At 43.0% G+C, this 7,490-nt stretch overlaps 1 protein-coding gene across 2 annotated transcripts in view; it reads right to left on the bottom strand.

The window, feature by feature from the left end:
• PPARG (peroxisome proliferator activated receptor gamma) overlaps window positions 1-6,939 on the bottom strand; it is a 56,214-nt gene extending 49,275 nt beyond the window's left edge. The window contains exon 1 of one of the 2 annotated variants that reach the window (XM_057381961.1): window positions 6,871-6,939. The gene's annotated coding sequence lies outside the window, so the exon portion shown is untranslated. Of the gene's footprint in view, window positions 1-6,837 lie in introns of both variants that reach the window. The other variant, XM_057381960.1, reaches the window with a different exon arrangement.
• Window positions 6,940-7,490: the final 551 nt, after the last annotated feature.

The following is a 7,490-nucleotide window of genomic DNA, read 5'->3' as shown; positions in this document are numbered from 1 at the left end:
AAAAAAAACCAAAAAAAACAAAAACCCACCAAAATCTAGGAAAATAAACCTTTTAAGTGGTGCTTATTTCGCTCAGAGAACTGATTTAATGTGAAACCCTTTTGTTCTAAATAAGGCTTAAAGTTTCATCTTGTTTGTCATCTCAAACCATCTTCAGCAACAGCTGGAAATCCTGAAAGTGAAAGCACAGTTGCAGAACTTTTGTTTCCACATTCTGTAACCATTCTGTTCCAGGCAGAATTTAAAAAGTCTGCATCTTCAGATATGTACCCTTTTGTCAAACTCTATTTATGTTGCTAATTACTATGAGATATTTGAAATAAATAAAACACTAGCCTGTTTTTCTTAATATTTCTAATTATTTCAAACCTCAAATACTCTACCAAGCCTTGATGTACAAACAAGGCATCTCAGATATGCAGTTTCATGGCAAATGTTGGCAGCTGGGAGTGATGACAGGGAAGAAATTCAGTAAAACCCTTGCAAAACTTTAGTGATTGCATGAAATAAATTCATCCCCGACCAGTGGTTAACTTTAGGGGGATTGGAGGAGTGGCTGCATCATTTGGTCAGTGCAAGAACTTTGTTTTAGACACACTACATGCTAGAAAGCAAATAAATATTTTTTTCTTCATCTGGAAGGGAATGAGARCCTAAGCTTCAAATTTCATTACATGTGGTCCTGGATAAGTTTAGAGAATAGAGAATACAGATCAGCTCTGAGTAAATAMAGCAACCTTTTGCCCTCATGTACTTCTGTACTTGCTTATCTATAGATKTCTCTGGGTGTAACTGAAAATAAAATTTGGGTTTCTTGTTTTTGTTTTTTTTTTTAAACATTCATAGGTAGGATTAAAAATCAATTTAGCAATATACCACATAATAACACGCTTCCATGAAGCTTAAAAACTGAGATTCAGCATAAAATATTGTAGCTGAAATACYACTGTAGGGAACAGCAACTCCAAGGAAAACACATTCAAGATGAAAGGATAAACTCCCAGTTTTATTTACTGTAGACATAAAAAGTCAGTACCTAAACCTATCATGAGGAAATATGTACATTATGAAAGGCAGTAAATAGAAGTGGCTGCATTTTTCCACAAGCCCCCATATTAGATAGCACCACAAAGCACCAGGTCCAGGTAGTAAAACCTGTTTTTCTGACCGCCCCTACTAGAAGATCTTGGTGTGAGTGTTAAAGCCTGTAATTAACATTTTTCTTTTCATAGTTCCTTTTTTTGGTGGAACAATGTGAGTTTTTTATAGCTTTGACATCTCTCTCAAAGCCCCATGGCTGAGCACTCAGTTCCCAGCAATATTAAAATAKTCCCCCAGCACAGGTAGTGAAAATGTTCATCAGTCTATTTGTATACAGACGGAAACCTAAGTTCAAAGCCTCCCAAACTTCAAAATTGCTGCTCCACAGCCACAAATAGTAACAGCAGTTACACAACCTCTCTGTTCAATAAATCTAAACAAACACACCAGTACTATGGACTTCTCATGCAACATTATAACATAAAATCCCACTTTATGCAACGYGGTGTAATCACATGTTGTGTAAAAAGTTTAAGACGAGATCATAATTCTGGGCAGGACTACTTTGTGCAAATATGAAATTCTCTGCAAAGTAACTGCTTAAACTTGGCGGAAAAACTCAAGATGCAATAAGAAAACTTCCACTGCCCTGCTTTGTCCTACATCAATATTCCATACAGCTGGAAGTGTTTGGATGAAAATCTCATMTTTGGAATTTTATACATCCAGGTAAATTAGGGGAGATCTAATAAAATGTATAGGATTCTGGTAAAATGGAATCTAAAATATGTCACAATCTGATCTGTGATAGAGAGGAAAGACATCAATCCCCATGGAGCTCAAGAAATTCCAACAACCCGCAAAGCAGTACGAAGTAGACTATTTTATAATAGTGTAATAATAGCTGTTAGAAGACCAAAAGTAGAACTCATGMCTAATTTGAAGTCTGGAATAAACTAATCCCAACTGCAATATCTGTACCAAAATACTGGCGTTACTTTYGGAGTTGAAGTATGCTAAGAAATTGATCACATAAATTCCAGTAAAAGAGGCAGATAAATACACTCCTTCAGTTACACTGGCATTTCTTGCGAGTTTGAAAGAAAAATATGCAGGACTTTAGCTATAATATATACTCATGGTTATTTAATTTCAGCCATTTGGTCTCACCAGCAATTCTTTTAGAGCCGGACCCTCAATTTTGAGCCTGCTAAACCCACAGACACACAGTAATTCTGTAGTAATTGCATGGAAGTAAACTGTACAGAGGACTAAACTTCTATCACTGCAAACCTGATCCTACTGAAACAGCAGATCCACCACTGACCTCAAGGAAGCTGGGATTTTTTAGCTGGGATTTTTTATTTTCTAGACTGCATCTTCCAATAAGCCAACAAGGTTCTTTGCTACCGTGGAGTGCTCCATGTATTTTCTATTGGGATAATACCCAATATTTATTATCCCGTGTTATCAGAAATTACATAGAGCCTTTTGGCACCGCTGAGATAAGCAGGAAGCCGTTCCTAACATAGGGTTAATCCCTTCCCTACACACACAYGTCCCCTAGAAGCATGTCCATAACTACACACGTGTGTTCACCCRGCAGCCATGCAGTGTGCTCTGCCTGGACATACATCCCCAGAGCTCCGTCAGCTCCGTGTTTTTGAAATTGCTAATTATCAACCAGCAGAGTAGACTTTGGGATTCGGAGACTTGAATCCATAGACTTTGTCCTGAATGTGCAGACTGCATGGCATGGAGGAGATCTGCTTAGTCATGAGGAAAGGGGGTGGCTTATGCAAGTCCACAGAGCATCTCCTGCTAGTCCATTCCAGAAATTCCCAACCCGGCTTTGGAGGTGCTTCCTTATCCTCCCTTTCCTAAGGGGGATAGTTTTCCTATTTCCAGGGAAAGCTAGTGAAACTGCCAGGTAAAGAGAATGGGAAACTGCTTAGAAGTTGACGAGTTTTTTTCTGAAAATTTGGGCATTTATTACACATATCCCTAACTTTTTTTGGTCATAATGCTGATTAGAATCTATCACTATTGTAAGCATCATTTACTCTTGTAAGGGTAAACGGAAACACTGAAATTTTAAATTTAATTTTTTGCCTCAGTCTCGATCCTGTGTTGTGTCTCCATTACAAATGTGGAACTCTTTGCATTCTCATGCCATAGCTCAYACAGTATTGAGGATGGGGCAATTATTTCATTTGAGTAAGAAGATGGCCCCAATCTTGACTAGGCTGCTAGGTGCAACACAGGTAATTAAAAATATCTATATAGTTCATGTATCATGAATTTTAATTGGAGAATGATGTCATTGTTTAGTTCAGTTCTATAGAGTGGTTTATGAGAGGGCAAACAGGCCAAATAATATAATGGAAGGTGTGGGTGGAGTGGGAGAAAAATGTGAACATCATCAAATTGACTTCAGTTCTGCGAAAGTTTCCAGATAGGAAGACTTCAGAATAGGCCTTGGGGTTTTTTTGGTTGGTTTGGTTTTTTGGCCCCCCTCTAAATCTAAAGCGCAAAAGTCTGAAACAGTTTTATCTGTAATTTGCCCTGCAGTGTGAGAAGAGCTAACAACTTTGTAGCGGGAGGAAGAGGAAAGCCCATGTTGCAGCAGAAGGGCTGATGCTGAAGTAGAAACTTCATATTTCCATTGATTGCCAAATGTATTTTCTCTTTCCTATTTCCTTCTACCTGCAAGATCAGGGAGTAACCCAAGCCCCGCTCACCACAGGGTGAGTACCAGGGTGATAATTTGCTTAGCACCAGCATTTTCTACATTGTCRCTGGGAGCTGAAAGCAGTACAAGTGAAAAAAGATGGGCTACTCTACATGCAAAACAAAAGCACAACTGGAAAAATATCTCTGGAATCTTTCCTTTGCATAAAATAAAATAAAAAGTGGAAGGAGGAACAGATAAAAGGAATGTAAGAGATTTATCATTTAATGTAGGAATCAATTTAYGTTTCATATTCCTGAGAATCTGAAGATAAATCTTACGGCTCTTTCATTTTTCATTCTGCCTTGGAAAAGCCTCTACAGGGAAAATGATGGGGACAAGGAGGAATATTTTTTTCCCCAATACTCTGTAAATGAAGTTCTTAAGAGCTGACCTGTTAATGGGAACACCCAAGTTCTGTTTGTGGCTCGAGCAGGTAGGACTCGAGTACAACAATGTTCTCTTGCTTYGGATTATTTCAAACTCTTACTTTTGCTAGTTCATAAAAAGTTAACTGACGCACAAAGAACTTTTGGCAAAAAGTACCTGGAAAACATATCCCCGCTGTTAAAAAACTACACATCATTATGGAAATACAGTGTGAAATAATTAGCACTTATCAYCTAATATCATGCTGGATTTAAGAAACCTATTAGTGATTAAAAAATTAAACTAGTAGCAATAACTAGTGGAAAACATTGTAGCATGACTTCAATAGGACATAGTATGGAGAATTTATAATTGTAGGATGATTCTTCTTGAGTAACTGCACTTGAAATTTTTACTGCATGACAGAGGAGGACATGGGAACAATCCTTGTGAAAAAGCTTGTAAAAGAAACTCAGATTCTGAATATCAAACACGCACAATTAGTGATTCACAATTAGGCTTCTAAAAAGGGCCAGTAAAGATATTCAACTCCACTCTGAACAGGTTACATGTAAAAAAGAAATCTGGAGAGGGCCTCACCAATCAAGGTGAAAAAAAAGTACTRAGTTTGCTTTTCATGAGTTTGTCCATCTTTGGACAAGACAGAGTTTTTGTTCTACTTTTAAACTTTCTTTTGTTTTTACAATAAAACTTTTTCAAAGTTAATTTTATTAGCCATTACTKTAAGTAGAAAATTATACTGAAGTAACTGAAGCTGTGCCTAGTTTAATTTTATTGACTTAGAAATGGACTTATAGTTATTTWAAAAAATCCACAGAAGAGTCAGATTCAGAAACACTGTTGAAAATGGGTATCTTTATCAGTCCCATAATGAAGATTAAAAGGCATAGCTTCAACATTCTTCTTAATTCTAATATTTCATTGCCTTCAATTGAGAATTCATTGTATGAAATACAAATTTATATTGGGAAAAAATTATTTGTATATTCCATGTTATAATGGAAGTTTCATTGAATGCTAATGTTTAATATATTGCATTATCTAGGAAACTGGCATTGAGGCATTTCTAAGAAACACAGACCTTCTTAAGGCTGTTTAGAAGTATAGAATCTCTGAACCACCACCAGTTAGTAAGGTATAATACAAAACTGATGCCTAAAAACATTCAAATTTAGAAGCTGTTTGCGTAGAAATACCTTTATATTATATTTCTGATTGGTTATCATTYAAAGTCAGTGCCAATTATTTTTTCAGCTCTCTCACCCCTTGACAAGCCCATGCTTATATTGTGCCACATGCCTTAACACACTTCTAGGAGTGATTTCTTGTAATCTCATAATTAAATCTCTAAGCAATTTTTGCAGCAATTTTTTTTTGTGACAGCCAAACAGAATAATGATGTCMAATACATCAATTTATGCACCAAATTCTGATATTAATGAGAGCACACCATATAAAACTTCTTTTCAAAGGAGATCTCTGAGTACCATATATCACAGTCGCTTGGTGTACACTGGGAATTTTTAGTTAACTAGTAACAAATCATAGTAACCTTTTAAAAGGTAAATTACTTATTAAATTATGGACTAATTGCTACCAGAAAATAGATATTTAAAAATGGAACCTTATGATCATGTTCTACAGCAAAAGCTTGTTCAGAGRTGGGGCAGCAAGTCACAAATACAAGGCTAACCCAAACCCCTGGTTACTTCAAGGAGAATTATAATTGATCTATCTGATTTAAAGGAACCTAGACTCCGCAGTACACCCAGAAATTGATTATTCCCTGAGCTTTTAATCACGATAAATACCAGCCTTACGTCACTGATATTAATAAATGCATCCCTGTTAAGTCAGCATAGCATTGTCGTGTGTACACAGTGCCACAAAGTTACAACACCACAGGAACTTGCACTCTCTAGCTGCAGAATACCCTGGGGAGAAATGACACCAGGAAGATTACAAAACGCTCCTGCGAACCTGAGGCATGCCATCAAGACACAATATATTTCAACATAGCATCTTAGTTGTTGCAGGCTCTGAAAGGCTCCCCGACTTTATGCGATTGGGAAATTGAAAACAACAAAAAAAAAAAAATGCTGTTCATTCATTACGAGAGGAGCCAGGTGAGCCCAGCAGTGCCCTGGCGGTGCTTTCCCCTGGCACGGCAGAACGGACGCCCCGCGCTGTGCCCGTGCAGCGGCTCCATCCATCCTCCGTGCCCATCACCTCGGCCCCTCTAGGGCACGGCATGGCCCCTCCAGCCCCCGAGCATCCCCCGCCGCCCGGCTCCGCGCCCGCCCGGTGCAGCACCATGGACACAGCGCCCGGGCCGGCCCGGCCGGCAGCTGCGGGACGCGCTGGGAGCGAGCGGGGCTGCCCCGGGCTCCGCATCCCGCCCGCACCGCCCGCGACTCCGCTGTGCCCCGCTGCCGCCGGGGCCGCGCCGAGCGCTCCGCTGTGCCCCGCTCCGGAACGGCCTCGGACCCCGGCCCGCTCCACGGAGCCGCCGTCCCGCCCGGCATTCCGAGCATCCCCGGCGGCCCGGGGCTCCACACCCTGCCCGCCCCGAGCCCGGCAGCCCCGGCCCCGCCGGCCCCTCTCCCGCCCGCGCTGCCCTCACAGCCCGCGGCTCCCTCAGCCCGCGCTGCCCCGCGGCCCCGCCGGCCCCTCACCTCGGGGAACGCTGCCCCGCAGCCCGCACTGACCTGGCGCTGTCAAGTCTCAGCGGGAGAAACTGTTCCCTTCTAGTGGGATAAACTCCCCCGCTCGGCCCGTCCTCCCGGGCAGGGCCCGCCTCCCCCGCCGGCACCGCCTCCCGCCGGCCCACGGCGGGCGCTGCGAGCGGAGCGGGCAGCGGGGCTGAGGGGGCGCGGGCCGGGCTGGACAGGGGTGGGCTGGGCTCAGGCTGGGTGGGCTCGGCTCAGGAGCTGCGGGTGGGGATGGGGACAGCCGCGGGGCAGCGCAGCCACACGGACGGGGCAGAACAGCGGCACGGAGAGGCAGCGGGGCMGTGAGGAGGACGAGGAGGAGGCGCCGCGGCTCCTGCCTCCCTCTCCCCTTCGGGCGGTCCCCCCAGCCCGGCTGATCCCTCCGGGCCCGCGGCCGCCSAGCGGCATCACCCGCCTGTACCTGAGGGCAGAGCGCGGGCCCCGCAGCGGAGCTGGAATTTGATCTCTGCTCCCTGTAATCTCCCGTAACTGAAAATTCACTTTTTCCGGCTGCTGACTGCTTTCTCTTTTGCCTTCCCATTCTCCAGCCAGCTCCGCTCTGCGCTGGGTGGTTTGGCTGGGTCACCTCACGTCAGGCCGTGTCCTGCTGTGACAGG

This window comes from Malurus melanocephalus, unplaced genomic scaffold (assembly GCF_030028575.1).
Source record: "Malurus melanocephalus ecotype Western Australia unplaced genomic scaffold, MMel_1.1 scaffold_542, whole genome shotgun sequence".
Classification (NCBI taxonomy): Eukaryota; Metazoa; Chordata; class Aves; order Passeriformes; family Maluridae; genus Malurus; species Malurus melanocephalus.
Note: the sequence above shows the minus strand (reverse complement) of the source record. Positions and strands in the feature narration are given on the sequence as shown.